At 41.8% G+C, this 16,210-nt stretch overlaps 1 protein-coding gene and 1 pseudogene across 4 annotated transcripts in view; one reads left to right on the top strand and one right to left on the bottom strand.

Moving 5' to 3' along the window:
- Tdrd3 (tudor domain containing 3) overlaps positions 1 to 16,210 on the top strand; it is a 135,814-nt gene that overhangs the window by 35,324 nt on the left and 84,280 nt on the right. The gene's annotated exons all lie outside the window — the stretch shown is intronic.
- On the bottom strand, positions 8,488 to 9,101 carry LOC126511991 (60S ribosomal protein L12-like; annotated as a pseudogene).

Below are 16,210 nucleotides of genomic sequence, written 5' to 3'. Positions count from 1 at the left end.
TTCTTTTGGTGTCCAATTTCTTGAGTTCTTTGTATATTTTGGAGATCAGACCTCTGTCTGATGTGGGGTTAGTGAAGATCTTTTCCCATTCTATATGATGTTGTTTTGTCTTGTTGACTGTGTCCTTTGCTTTACAGAAGCTTTTTTCAGTTTCAGGAGGTCCCATTTATTAATTGTTTCTCTTAGTGTCTGTGCTGCTGGGATTATATAGGAAGTGGTCTCCTGTGCCAAAGTGTTCAAGTGTACTTCCCACTTTCTCTTCTATAAGGTTCAGTGTGGCCGGCTTTATGTTGAGGTCTTTGATCCATTTGGACTTGAGTTTTGTGCATGGTGATAGATATGGGTCTGTTTTCATTCTTCTACATGTTGATATCCAGTTATGCCAGCACCACTTGTTAAATATGCTTTTTTCCCCCATTTGATATTTTTTGCTTTCTAGTAAAAAATCAGGTCTTTGAAGATGTGTGGATTGATATCCGGGTCTTCTATTCAGTTCCATTGGTCCCCCTGTCTCTCTTATGCCAATACCAGGCTGTTTTCAGTACTGTAGTTTTGTAGTAGAGTTTGAAGTAAGGGATTGTGATGCCTCCAGAAGTTCTTTTATTGTACAGGATTGTTTTGGCTATCCTGGGTTTTCTGCTTTTCCATATGAAGTTGAGTACTGTTCTTTCGAAGTCTTTGAAGAATTTTGCTGGGCATTGCATTGAACCTGTGAGTTGAGCTTTTAAAACCTCAGCGGGGGGGGGGGGGGCACCACTTAGTTCCTTTAACAAGGCCACACCTTCTCCATCAAGGTCACACCTGCTAATCCTTCTCCTTGATCCACCCTCATTCAAACCACAGTAGACGTGAAGTCAGTTTAATTAACAATTAAGTAGTAAGTCTCCTGAAGGGACTATTACTTTACCAGCTAAGTGGTCTTAACTGGATTCCTTCCTGTGGAACTTGCTTCAAATTTTGCTTTTGGTTACCTCCAAAAGACAAGTGCAAATGTTGCACATTGTATAGACTGTTGCCCTTGTTCTTAGGATTTATGGATGAGTGGGTCTGATGGTGCCTTTTCTTCCCCAGTGTCCTGCATAGCACCTTCAGGCACTGTGTGAGCCAGCCAGCAGGGAGGACTGTTCCAGCTCATTCCAGCTTGATTGTCTGCTGTCCTCAGCAGTGGGATCTTATCATCTAGTCCTGATGGATCAAGAGCTTGGGGGGCTGGTGGGTCTCTCTGACCAACAGTTCCCGTGGAAGTACGTCACACCTGGTGCTGGTGTTGCTCATTGCTTCCAGGAATAGCATTTTAAAGCAGTACCTATTTTGACTTTGGATACGAACTGAATACTCATATCTTGTATAGTTGCTTCAGTTTTTGTTTTTGGGGTGTGTGTGTGTGTGTGTGTGTGTGTGTGTGTGTGTGTGTGTGTAAGCATGCGTGTACATAGCTGAGTTGCTTAAGTCTGTTTTTCACTTTTATGTCAGTCAGAAGTATGAGTGAATAATACGAGGATGTCCTTTCTAGATCTTTCTTATGTGTGATTTCTCCAGACTTTTGGAAGGCTAATCACCTTCCATTTCTGCATTGTAAAAAGAGGTACTGTCACTTTTATTGTACTTCAGTATCTTGTGTGTCTTATTTATAGGCTTACACCAATCAGTCAAGTTCATTGAACACTTAAAGCAATAAGGCATTTTACACTGAATAGAAAATAGCCTTAATAGATCCTAAGGGATGACCTCAATTCTTAAAATTTAATTGAATCAGTACTTTCCCCACAGTTAAATTTATAATGGGCGTATTAAATCTGCTTTGTGATAATCCATTGCAACAGTAGTTTCTAACGGTTCTGGAGGCCCGTTGTCTAAAATGAAGGGTCTTCAGAGTGGCTCATCTGTCAGAGAATCCTGGGGAGCTGAGTGGTGAGTGCACCCCTCCCAGGTCCGGGTGCTTGCTGTCAAGCTGTGTGTTCCACAGCTCCGTGTCTCTTTCTCTTCTCAGCCCCCTCAGCACCCTGCCTCTCACCTGGATTTAGGGAACACCTGGACAGTCTAGGATGATTGGGTGTTTTCATTCCTCAGTTTAGGATTTTTCTCTTTCTCCTCCTCTTCCTCCCTCTCCTCCTCTCTTTTTGAGCTAGGGTTTCATTGTGAGTCAAGCTAGCCTCCAGATCCATCTGTAATGGTGGAATTAAAGGCGTATGCCCCCATGCCCCGCTATTTCATCATCAGTGAAGTCTTTTGAATTAATATTCACCTGTTCCAGAGACTAGACCAGGGACATTTATTATTTTTATGGGCCTCTGTTTAGGCTTTTTTTTTTTAACAAAAAGAAAGAGATTGTCAAATATTTTTAAGGTTAAAAGAAATGGAACATTAAATTTATTTGCGGCATTTTGACTTTTTATTTGCAGCATTTTGACTTTAGAAATTTAGTCAACACTGAACATTTTGTATTTAAATAAGACTGTATATTTTTAAAGAAATTAAAAATATTTATACATGTGGGAGAGTTTACACTCTTGCTACAAATTATTTTTTAACTTACTAGCATATTTAAGTGACTCTCCTTTTAGAATTTAATATTGTGCCTTTTACATGAGTTTTATTTTACAGACAATTGCTTTGCTATTAGGTGGATATTTGAGGTCTGTGGTAAACATAAGTATGCATTTATAGTTGCCCATAATAATTGAAGTTGTAGATTTTCAGTTCTGAAGTGTTCAGTGAACACTGTGAATCTAAATAAACTGTGAATATAGACTGTGCAGTGTCTCATTTTTCCTTGCTGTAGAATTTTATTCATTGCTTGCTATCTATATCTTGTCATAATTGTTGCCATAAATGGCAGACGGAACAGAATTATTATGTGCTTTATGTAGGAAATTAGGGCAGAAATAGCCATTTTTAATGGAATAAGTTATTTTNTTTTTTTTTTTTTTTTTTTTTTTTTTTTTTTTTTTGCTTGAATGGCTAAAACAGAAGAGCTTTGCATTTGAGGCCAACCTGAAGTCCATAGTGAGTTGGAGGTCAGATTATGAGGACAAGACACTAAGAAAGCAAAAGCTCAACCAAAGAAAAAGACACCTGCCCACACACTCTCTATATATGACAACATTGAAATAGGGCCTGGAGTGCATTGGCTAAAAGTGATGCTCTTCCAGAAAACAAGAGATTGGATTTCCAGCACCTGTGTGGCAGCTCAAATGTCCTGCCAGTTCTATGGGATCTGACACCTTTTTCTGGCATTTGCGGACACTGCACCATGTAATGCACAGACATGTGGAGGCAAAGCAGCCATCCACATACTGTAAAGTAATAATAAAAACATTAAATGAGTTATACAAATAACTAATGTAATTATTTTTGTCTAGCTAACACTTCTTGAGTTCTCTGTGGATGGTTTGTGAGTAGCATCAAATGTATCTATACTTGGCAAACTTTTCTCATTAGAAATAAACAATTCGTAGGTGTCAAATTTTGAAAATTTTTTCTGAAATAAACGATGATGTTGGACTTTTGAGAGAACTAGTATTTGCTTAGCATCTGCTTCCTGCTGGTTTTGTGCAGGGCATTTTATGTTTCGTTTCTGTTAGAGCAGCCTGATGGATCAGTACCTCTAGTATTGTTTCTGCGTTTTGCAGGAGAGAAATCGAGGCACAACATGATGAAAATGACTGAGGTCCTGCTTGTGTTAAAGGGCGGGTGCATTAGTTCAGTTGACTAAAAATGCAGGTGCTTACACAAAACGCCCTCCAAGTTGTGCTAACTGGGTCACTTCTGTGATCTGAACCGAGTGTGTGATCTCCTAGTGCTTACTCCAGGAGGTCTTGCTTCTTGTAAGCTGGAGGCAGGGACTCTGCAGTCCCGGATGCTGTCAGCAGAAGTCACTTTACAGTACAGAGTAGTAACGCCAGCTGAACCTTTGACTTGTGCTGTTTTATAGCTATCCCACACTTGTGCAAGAAAGGACAGAGATGGCCAATATTTCATATATTAAAACATGGCTTATTAAAAATAGCTGTACTCCACTTCTAAAAGTATAAAAATATTAAATTAGGTCATAAATTATAACCTTAATGAAAGAAAAATGCCTACACCTTCATTTTACATCTTGAATTTTATGAACATTTACTAAATGAAGAACATTGTTAGGTTTCTTCACTGGCTACTTTTTGTAATATACCAATTATGACATTTTAAAGGAATCATTTTCAAATTATTATTTGCTCAGCTGTTACAATTATTTCAAATAAACACGGGTTTTCATGTTTTTTTTTCATGCGTTTGTTTAGGTCTGGGAAATATTTTAATATTGGAATAAGAAAGCAGTTTTATGGTGTATTGTAACCTACCCTTTTATAGTTGCTGTCTTCAGATTGTCATTTTTGGTTGGGTTTCAGAGAGGAATCATTACTGAAGCAATATTGAAAGCATTCTTTTTAACTGCTATTAATGAAGAAACCATTAGACTTAGGGGCTGTCTCCACTAGTAAAGCCCTAGTGTACAAGTATGAGGACCAGAGGCTGGATCCCTAAACGTTTACACGTCAAAGTCAAAGTAGTGCAGGTGTGACTCTGCCTGTAGCATTCAGCAGGCGGACATGCTGGCACCATAGGACCAGCCAGGGTAGCTGAGAGCTGAGCTCAGGGTCAGTGACATATCCTCTGTAAAGTGGGAGTGAGCGGAGAGGACACCCTTGTCACCTCAGACCTCCACTTGTCCTTCTACACATGCCGTCCACACACACACACACACAATTAGTTATAAATTCCTGTATTTCCAAAGGATAAATATAGAAACAAATCAGGCAAACGTATCTTTTGGTATACTAGTTTTTGTTATATCAGATGTGTCTTTTAATGTCTACTAAATGAATTTCTTCTAAACTTGAATGATTTTTATAACAAGGAGCCCTCAAAAATTCTATAAGTCTATTTTATTTTCTTTAGTTTCCTATCAGCAACAACGTAACATAAAGCAGTCATAAGCCTGCTTTATTTAGTAAGTTTGAGGCCCTGGTTTCCAACAGCACCATTTCCAAATACACTTGTGAAACTTGTGAATCAAGGTTGCCATCTAGTGGTCCTTTAAGGTAGTGTGGCCTTCTGAATTAGGCCTTATTAATGTCAGCTTTTCAAAGAAAGTCCTTAACAAAAACAACTTTTGATTTTAGTTTCCAAATTTTAAACACCTTTAAATGTTAACTTAGATACAGCTTTATAAAAGATCTCCCCTAGAACTTTTAAATTGCCCCTTTTTCACAGGGCACTGAAATACTCAAAGTTGACCAGCAGGGTGTTAATTATTATGTGTAACAATGCAATTAATGTTGGTTTGCATTTCCTGAAATTGTGTTTTTGGATAATAAATACACTGTAGTGTTACGTTGATTTTAAATAACTTTTGCACATTTATTCTTTCATTTCTGGTACAGGTTAATTTTGTGAAGCATTTGTGTGCTATGACTTTCATAATTATTTCTTTGACAGTCCTTTGGTTTCAGGTGCCTTTTTTTTTAACAAACTGAAAAATTGGTATAAAAGAAATTAATGTTTAATGTATTGTGTATGTATGGATATGCAGAAAAAGTATATAAATTAATAAAAGTGAAAATAGCTTCCATTTGTATACAAATCATAAAAATAAACACTGAGAAAATATTCTAAAAATGTTTATTATTGTATTGAATGAAGTTTACTAGATTAAGAACAGCACTAAGGGCCTAGCAGTGTAGCGTACACCTTTAATTAGCACTCGGGAGGCAGAGGCAGTGGCTTTCTCTGAGTTCATGGCCACCAGCCTGGTCTACAGTTCTAGGACAGCTAGGGACACAGAGAAACCCTGTCTTGAAAAACAAACAAACACAGAAACAAGATGAGCAGCAAGGGCTTACACTCAGGGGTTAGAAAATATGTAACTTTGCTCTATCTATGTATAAACCACAGAGAAAGGTAAATCTCCATCTTGATTTCTCTGTCCTGCAACCAAAGTGTACCCTGTCTTTAGCAACAGGTCTTATCATCTGTCTGTGATGGGCAGCTAAAGGCAGCAGCTGTGCTGTTCCTGAGGTCCCTGGGACCTCCCTCGTGCTGAGATTTTCGTCTCATAACTGGAGTCTTCTTTGTGAAGCACTGCCATCCATGCAGGGGACCTTGGCCTCACTCCTTTGGTCATTGTTAAACTTTTTTCATTTATTATTTATGTGTGCACCTGCCAGTGTATGCTTGTGTGTGAGTGTGTGCACCTGCTTGTGTATGTGAGGGTCAGAAGGCAATTTTGTGGAATTGGTCCTGCCCTGCCTAAAGTGTGCTTCTGAGACTCAATCTCAGGTCATGGCAAACACATGCCTACTGCGCCATCTATCAGTAGCTCCTCCCTTTTCTTAAAAATTGTTATTAGCTCACAAAACAGTGGGTTTTCATAACTTTTTTTATATAGACTTAGCTTTGATCTGTCCTATCTACCATCCTGCCTTTCTCTCATCTCCTTGCCTGCACCTGAGCCATTAACCCACAGAGTCCCCTCCCCTTCTGCTTTTATGCTGTATGCTGCACTTTCCCAGCCCCTAGGTCCTTGTGTCCTTTCTCCATTCATGGACCTTTCTGCTCTTCTGCCCTCTGCAGACACTCCAAATTAAACGTAAAACATGAAAAACTTGAAACTAGGATCCAGAGACAGAACAAGGGTTTTTCTGGGCCTGGGTTACCCATTTAGTATAATGATTTCCAGGTTCATCCTATTTTCCATTGTGTCTAGGTATGACAATTTCAGTTGCTGGACATCTGCGCTGCATGATTATTCTAGTGTGGTTTGTTCTTTTCTGTGGCATATGGATAGATTTGCCATGGATACTTTCAACTGTGTCTTGGTCACTGTTCTGTTGCTGTGAAGATATACCATGACCATGGCATCTCTTATAAAAGGAAGCATTTAATTGGAGCTTGCTTAGAGTTTCAGAGGTGTAGTCTGTTATCATCATGGCAGGGAGCATGGCAGTCCACAGACAGACATGGTGCTGGAGAAGTACTGGAGAGTTCTGCATCTGGATCTGCATTTAGCAGGAAGAAAAAATGATACTTAGGTGGTGTGGGTCAGGCTTGGACTTTTTTTTTTAATATTTATTTATTATGCATACAATATTCTGTCCGTGTGTATGTCTGCAGGCCAGAGGAGGGCACCAGACCTCACCACAGATGGTTGTGAGCCACCATGTGGTTGCTGGGAATTGAACTCAGGACCTTTGGAAGAGCAGGCAAAGCTCTTAACCACTGAGCCATCTCTCCAGCCCCAGGCTTGGACTTTTGAAACCTACCTCAGTGATACACTTCCTCCAATAAGACCACATCCATTCCAACAAGGCCACCCCTCCTAACCCTTCTCAGGTAGTGCCACTCCTGATGACTAAACGTTCAGATATGCCTATGGGGCTTCTCTTACTCAAATTACCACAAACTGTTTTCTGTAGAGCTCTCTAAGTTTCCTTTAGTCTATTTTTTAACATGGAAAGTATTTTCTCTTCATTTCTGATAATGAAGATAATTTTGCTGGGCAGAGTAGCCATAGGACCCTTGGATGGATAGGGTACTGCCTGGGTTTATCCTGCCAGGTGACAAGGGCCAGCATAATGCCTAACATTCCCACTTTTTTTTTTCTATAAAAGGTGGAGATATGAAAGGGGATGGGGTGCTGAGTTCTCAAGACTGCTTCCTGCTGACTTGTGGGTGTTGAAATCTTGGACCCAAAAAAGCTGGGGTGCTGGCCATGTACTGGGGTTGCTGGTTTCATGGCTGTCCAGGCTCTGTGGAACTGTCCAGTATCTCTTGGACATGGCGAGGTGCTGGCACAGCAGAAGATAAGGTTAAGTTTAAGAAACAAATATTTTTTTCTTTAGGTCCTGGTGATTGAGGGAGAGGGTGTCAGGCCAGGGAAAGGTGGGAAGCTTAGGCTCTTATGGCTGGTAATTGAGGGAGGGGGACATCTGACATGTTGAGGTGACTCCTCCAAGTCAGCTCCCTGGAACTTACAAGAAGTTTTTTTGAGTTTGTGAAAGCATAAGTTTTAGACATGTTAGCATTTATAATCTATCTATAATCTGTCCTGGAATTTATAATGTCAGAAATGACGGTGACAAATGGATTTTGCACACAGAAAAGTATCTCTGAGGTCTATACTTAAGAAACCACCGAAGGGAATTTAAAATCCTAAGCCTGTAGCTATGATGCTAGTGGTAGTACTCAGAGCTGGATTGATAGCTTATTAGAACTTTATTGACAAATGTTAAGACTGTGAACAGTGGTTCAGAATGAGAGAGATCTGATGACTGCGTTTGCACACCTCAGACACTTTCTTATCCCCTGAACCACTCACAGATCCTCACATCCTAAGCTTTCAGGGCTTTACATAAATAAACCTTAACTCTGTTCCTTCCCCATCGTTATGACATCACCTTAACACTCAGGAGAAATCCTTTAAAACTGGCGAACCTATCAGCCATCAAGCTGCATCAGGATTCTTTTTTTTTTTCAGATGGTCTTTTATTGAAATATTTTCTCTTGTTGCTTCTTAGCTAGCTGGACATTCCACAGCACCACTGTTGATGTCATCAATGATGTCATGAGGGTGGCGCCCATCCACATTGCAGCCCACAGACTGTACAGTACCCAGGATCTTTAATAGTTCCAGAAAGTTCTCTGGCTAAAGACCTGTGTTGCATCTGCCCGGCAATGTTGACAATCTCGTCGAAAGTGATATTTCCGCTGTGTTTAATGTTCTTCTGCTTCTTCCTGTCTCTTGGTGGCTCCTTGAGGGCTTTGATGATCAGGGCAGAGGCAGAGGGCACCACCTCAATCTGGGCCTGTCTGTTCTGGACGGTCAGTTTCACTGTAATCCTCAGGCCTTTCCAGTCACTGGTTACCTTGGCAATATCATCACCAACTTTTTTCGGAGACAGACCCAGGGGGCCGATCTTGGGGGCCAATGTGGATGTGGCACCGACCTCACCTCCGGTGCACCTCAGGTACACGACTTTGATCTCGTTGGGGTCGAACTTGGGCGGCATGGTGGAGGCAGCTGGTGTCGGATGAACCCGGATTCTGGACGACTGAAGAAAGTTGCACCATTGCCTCCTCCGAGCCGAAAACCGAAAAGGTGCATCACGATTCTTGAGAAGAATAAATTTTACCTGAGTTATTGACAGAGACTTACTTTTTTTTTTAAAAAAAATTTATTTTATTTATTTTTTGTGTATACAATATTCTGTCTGTCTGTATGCCTGCAGGCCAGAAGAGGGCACCAGACCTCTTTACAGATGGTTGTGAGCCACCATGTGGTTGCCGGGAATTGAATTCAGGACCTTTGGAAGAGCAGGCAATGCTCTTAACCACTGAGCCATCTCTCCAGCCCCACAGAGACTGACTTGATTGGCTACTTAGACAGCCATCCTGGGGTCTACCATTGTTATCGAGGTCAGAGGCTTCAGGGCAACATCTGTCTTATAGCTGGAGCATGGGGCCTGGCAGGCTTCAGAAGACCCTGCTGATTAGGAGTGGGTAGCCTAGCCTTCCTTGCCCTGAGCAATGAGGCATTTGATTTCTGTCCCATCGTCCATGGTCTGAAGAGGCCTGTGCAGCAGTTGAGGTGAAAGGCCAGCTTTTGTTCAGTGTTAGCACAGCCACTTCTGAAGTAAGCTCCGGGTGGAAGTTCTGTTCTTTGGAGGAAATGGGGTTGATGCCAGGAGCTAACCTATCTCTCTGTTACAAATAAGAGTAATTAAACATTTAAATGCCATATTCCCTAGATCTCAGAACATTTGAGGATTGTCTGTTGGGTACATGAGAGTTATGACTACAGTGTAGGATCTGCCTGGAGAGCTGGATCCAACCTGACAGGTTGTGGAGTAATGTTTCATTCAGAGTCTCCCAGCTTGTTTAACTTAAAACATTTTCTTTAACAGTAAGTACTCCTGCGTATACACACAGTTGCATTTTAGTTGCATTCACAGATGCATACACGCATACAGAGTTAAAGCTAGCTTACATTCACAAATGAAAAGTGAGCGAGAGGAAGCTGGCTTTTTCATCTCTGAGTCACAGTTTGTAGCAGGCAGAGAGAGCCCTGTCAAGGCATACCATCATGCAAACATGCCACATGTAGCTCCAGGCCCTGCTTGGTTAGGGGCGGAGCTACACAAGCCTGCAGTTCTGGTTCCTCCCTGTTCCAGTCACCACCCAGAGGAGTGGGGGGGGGGGACTACTGGTCGCGTGGTCACCCTTGGTAAAGATGGTGCTTAGGTCACTTGACCTGTCTGTCTTGCCCTTACCATAGCGGTGGTTAGGTCTTATAACCTGTCCTTAGCCAAGATGGCTCCTCCTCACGTGTTGCAAGGCACCTTACAGGTTTTAGACCATATGCCATTAGTAAGACACACATCAAGGACGCAGACATTGAGAATCACGCACGTATGGTCACAGCATTCACTCATATACCCTGAGCATGTGCTGCCAGCCTGCAGCCAGGCAGAAAGGATGGGAACAGAGACAAAGGAGCAGCCCAACTGGGGCAGTGTTATGTTTTCCGGCCCAATAATCCAACTCAGACCAAATCAAACCGAATTAGAAAAGGCTCAGGTTTAATGGGTGCCAGAAAACACAGAGAGGGAAAAGTGAACCGGAATGTTCACATGTTGCATCTTGGGGGGGCAGTTTCAGTAGCCTATGGGAGTGGTCTTGAGCCTTTCTGGGGAGGGGTCACCATTTGGTGGGCTTTCTCAGAGGTAGAGTTTGGACTGAGGCAACTCCCAGGGGAGGGGGCTTGGAAAAGGAACTTTCCAAATTGGATACCAGGAGCTGGGGTGAAGCCCCCAACTAAACAGGAAAAAGGGATCTGCCACCCTGGTCTGGGTGGCCTAGCAGTGGTGGCAGAGATAGGATCAGGGGCGCAGAGGGAAGATCCTGCCCCAGACAGGCTTAGCCACGGTGGGTGGTGACTAGAGGCTGCTATGATGGCAGGCAGTAGAGAGAGTTTTAGTGTGGCTAGATCACATTCCGGGAACAAGAAGCAGACAAGGAAAGGAAACAAGGAGAAAAACAGAAAGAACTTGGGGCAGTAGGGTACACATTTACAACTATTGGATCACTGGCGGAAAAGTCCTGTGAAGTGCTGGGATACGGAAGCACTGTTTGGATTGATATCTCTTGGGGTAGGCAGTTACCATGAGTGAAGTAGAGATAAAGTCTAGAGGCTGAACTCCAGCATCCCAGAGGTTCAGCGTGGACCTTCGAGGTCCAGGGGCGTAGCCAGTGCCTGAATACAAGCTGCAATGCAACGACGATGTCATGTGGGTACAAGGGCCCAGAGGGTTCTAAGCCCAAGAGACAAGTGGTTGCCCAGTTCTGGGGCTTTCAGCTGGAGCCCAGAAGGCAAGAAACCGTGGACGAGACACAAATCCCCAATCATGGGAAACATGGTGGTGGGGGGGAGGGAGGTATGTTACTGATGATTCTGCTGGTTTTGGGTTCCAGACATCCTTAGTTGGAAAGGTGACCCAATTGAAAGTTAAAGGGTCTGGCAGTCCTCACACTGTCAGCAGGCAGGAGGAACTGCCAGGAGATCCCGCCAAGTTTCATGACACCAAATGTTGTAAAACAGTGCGAGGTGGACCTTGGTGTGCTAAGGCGCCACACAGCTGTTTAGAGCCCATGGTGGGTGAAGGACAGACACGGCGTGCAGGCAGAGTTCATGTGGGAATTTTTTTGAGATAAAGGGAATGGGAGAGGGAAGGGAGAAAGAAAAATACAGAGGGAAAGAGGAAGAAGAGGCAAGGAGCAGCCTGTCTCTTCGAAGAGCAGGGGGAAAGAGCAGAAATGGAGGAAGCTTGTCTCATAAGGGAGCTTTGCACCCGTGTAGTGAGGTAGAAGTCATAGGACCCTGAGCTGGCTAGGATACTGCCTGGGTTAATCCTGGCAGGTGACAGGGGTCAGCATAATGTCTGAATCCTGACAGTTAGGGACAAGCATTAGATCTACTTTGGAAAGAAAAAAAAATCATCGAGATGAGTAAAGTAAAGTATTTGGGAGGGGGAGGCCCACCACTTTTAGAGATTGTTAAAGCTGTGGAAGGTTAGTTAAGTTAAAACAAGTAGGAGGCAAGGAAGAAGGAAATTTAGGAATAAGAGGGGGAATCTAAGGGATGTGGGTGGAAGATAGAATAAAGAATGCCTTAGTAGACTGGGGAAGTAACATGTACAGCAAACATAGTCTAAACCGTAACTGCAATATTCAGACAAAATCAGACCATCACAAGACATATATGCATGGATGAAAATTAAATAATAGAAAATTAGAAGTAAAAGAAATGCTTAAGGAGTGAATTGCTGGTACAGCTGCTCTATCTGGGCTAAAAGGTCTTGTTCTCAGATTCCTCTGGCTCTCGCAGGCTTATCTTGGTACTGTGTCAGGGAAGGGCAAGTGAAACCTGCAGCTTTCTGCAGCCTCGGTGTTTTGTGTGGTTCCAGTGTGAGCATAAATGATTTTCACATTTCGTATCTCTTCTGTACCCACAGTAGCTTGGATAATTGGAATTTAGATATTTCTTTGTGTTCCAGCAAGAATTTGCATATTAAATTTCCAGTGTGATCTTTGTTTCATATAGGAACTAGTAACTCAGTATGGCAGTAAATAATTAATATAGGTCAGAGACCCCAACCAGCACACACACACAACAGAACAGTAAAACAGCGACAACAGAAATCACATGAAGCATATCATTCAGAGACAGGGCTGTTGTCTTATTGTGCGTGTAGCTCCTGTGCCTTGCTTCACAGAGCCCTGCCACTTTGGGCCTGCTTCACTCTCTTCTCATCGACATTTTAAAGAGTCTTCATGTGCCACAGCCTACTTGCTGTCAGCCTGGAATACTAGACTCTGTCCTGTATTTTAGAAGTTGAAGTTTCAGTTCCCATTTAAGGAGGCTTCCATTATCTCAATGAGTATAGGTGAGGGGTCAGATTCAGTTTCTGCACCGTTAGAGGTAGTCCGTCCGTCTGTCTGTCTGTCTACTGAATATGTGAACTGTTTTGACCAACATGAACACAAATGATCTGACACCTTCAACCTGACATCCCCTCTGGTAAGAATATAGCTGCAGGTGTGGTCCTGTCTTTGCTCTCTCCCATACTGTGCAGAATGGCACCTGAGAAGACCAGCTGTCATTGAGTGTTTGAGAAGTCCTCGCTCACAGTGCCACACTTCATCTCAACACAGCTGGGAGGTGATCAGGAGCAGATATGTGGCTAACTTAAATAAACTCATAGTGGATATTCCTCATGCCTGCTGAAGTCTGTTTTGTTTGGCGTGCATATTGTGTTAAAGAAACACGAAGGCTAAAAATCAGATCTGACCACAGCTGCCTCCCCTGTCCTCCTGCGTCAGTCAGGGCAGCCTTCCACTGTGAGCCTTGGCCTTTGCATGTGTGTGTCGGCCCGCCAGTAGACACGGATTTTATTGGCTTTCAGAGAATAGATCAGGGCAAGTTGGCTTTGCTTTGATCATATTAGTGATAAAGGGTATTAACAAAGACCCATTATATGGATCTAACAAATAAATGAGCTTGAAATAGTAGCCTGTCTTTCATCTCAGTTTTCTGCCAATTCAGTTTTGAAAGTTTTGAGTTTGTTTGGACATGTCTGTTTCTGAACATGGGTGAAGGCTGTTGGCGGCAGTGGCCCTTAAGCCACTTGACTCTGTCATTCTCCGCCTAATTTTAACTGCTTATTTTTGAAGTTAAATAAATTGGTTGGGATTGCCAGTTAACTAACACTAAGAATTTTATCATTTTTTATGAAAAAGGAAATTTTATAAGCTAACTATCACCTTTATCTGTCTGTCTGACTGTCTGCTGTCTGTCTAGTTTCTCCATCCATCCATGTGTATTTGTGTGTGCACTTGTGTACACTGGTGCTGCATAGAGGTCAGAGCCCACCATATGGGCTCCAGGGGTCAAACTGGAATCATCTGGCCTGATGGCAAGTGCGGTGTTTTTTTTTTTTTGTTTTGTTTTTTTTTTTTTTTTTAACTGAGCCTTTTTGCTAACTCAGGGAAGCATTTAAAAAAACGAATATTTAAAAAATTTTTTGATATTAAAATATAATTGCATAATTTCCCCTTCTTTCCTTCCTCTAGAGCAGTGGTTCTCAACCTTCCCAATGCTGTGACCCTTTAATACAGTTCCTCATGTTGTGGTGACTCCCAACCATAAAATTATTTTTGTTGCATAACTATAATTTTGCTATTATTATAAATGCTGCTGTTATTGTAATCTAAATGTTGGATATGTAGGATATCTGATATGTGACACCTTTGGGGTTTGAATGGCTCACAGGCTGATAACTACTGCTCTAAACCTTTCCATATGTCCCTCCTTGCTCTCTTGCAAATTAATGGCCTCTATTTTTATTAATTGTTGTTACATACATTTATGTATGAATATAAGCATATGTATTCCTAAAGACATAAATACAGACTGCTTAGTTTACATAATGTTACTTGTATGTGATTTTTCGGGACTGACTATTTGATATTGAATCATCAAGGTGTGCTTTTTGCTGGGGAAGACTATTCCAAGGAAGATTTTTCTTTTCTTTCTTTTTTTATTTTAAATTACCTTCTTGAAAATTTTGTGAGCTGATTACATTTGTGTTTTAAAGCAGCATTATTTGAAGATAAAGCCAGTGAGGAACTATTAATCAGTTTTTTCCCCCCGAAATGTAGCCCTTCAGTGTCTCGCCTGTCAATAAAATATATTCAGATGTATTTTTGTAGTTTAGTGGTGAGAGGTTTGTAATATTACTGTTTCGAAAGTCTCAGATGGAGAAGGCACAGATGAGTGCATTGTTGTCTGTTCCAGTAACAGCTGCTCTCTGGAGTCTGGACTCACAGATGGCACAAGGAACTGATTGTAATTCCTCTCCCTGGTGGCCCGTTGGGCAGGTTTGTACAGGGAGTTTATGCAGTGTACCTGCTCCAATTTTCAGTTTCTTTATCTGGTGACAGCCTGATCTGGTGAACACTGTTGTTCCTGGTTGCTGAGTTCTGTGGCTACAGTACATTTTGTTACTTTTTACTTTTACCACTTGCCTTATTCATTGTTAGCAGTGACATTTTCAGTGTTTATAAAAGAGAGTAATGTATAAATGCCACATATTGATTAAGTTAGGCTAATCCTTTTGTGAAAGAGCCAAGTATTTATAGAAGGGGTCCTAAAATGCAAGAGCTGAGAGTAGATGCTCTGTTGATTGACAGTTTTGCAGTAAAGCTGGAGTAAGCTTTAGAAAGTGAGCAGGTAGACTTGTTAAGTTGGAAACCAAGACTCAGACTCACTTTGTAATTTGCTATACATAGAAACTATTACGAGGCAGTGTTGGAAAGGTACTGTATGCTATCTTGTTCCTATTTATGTGAAGGTAGCTCCTCTCCCTTCATTAGTGATAGTGTTGTGGTTTGCATTTGTATTTGAACTCTTGATGCCCAGCTGGTGGAGTGTTTGGGAGACTGTAAAAGTGAGTCATTTGGGATGGGCCTCTAAATTTGATAGCCTGGCCTGACTTCCTAACTTCTCTGCTTCCTGAGTGTGGATACAGTGTGACCATCTATCTACCTTTTGATCTTGCCTCCATGTCTTCTCTGCCATGATAGTTTGCAGCCCTGATAAAGCTGGACTACCAAGTAAACCCTTCCTCAAGTTTGTTATTATCAGATATTTGGTCCCATCAATGAGAAATGATTGAAGAACTTATATGATGTGGGATTTCTGTCTGTATCCTGTGATTACCATTGATTAATAAAGGAACTGCTTTGGGCCTGTAGCAGGGTAGAAGAGAGCTAGGCGGGGAAAACTAAACTGAATGCTGGGAGAAAAAAAGGTGGCGTTAGAGAGAAGCCAGGTAGCCCTGCCAGAGACATACGTTGGATTGAACTATGCTGGTGAGCCACAGCCACATGGTGATGTGCAGATTATTAGAAATGGGTTAAATTTAGATGTAAGAGCTAGCCCAAAAGAAGCTAGAGCTAATAGGCCAAGAAGTAATTTATTTAATATAGTTTCTGTGTGGTTATTTTGGGGCTGAGCAGCTGAGAACAAACAAGTGACCTCATACAACACTTACATAGACTTTCTCTTTTTATTTTTTCCTAAGAATGGGTATTTTAAATTGTTTTTAGTAAC

Source organism: Alexandromys fortis, unplaced genomic scaffold (assembly GCF_014885135.2).
Source record: "Alexandromys fortis isolate MF-2015 unplaced genomic scaffold, M_Fortis_MF-2015_v1.1 scaffold_113, whole genome shotgun sequence".
NCBI classification, from domain to species: Eukaryota; Metazoa; Chordata; class Mammalia; order Rodentia; family Cricetidae; genus Alexandromys; species Alexandromys fortis.
The sequence above is the reverse complement of the archived record's forward strand: the minus strand, read 5'-3'. Positions and strand labels throughout refer to the sequence as shown.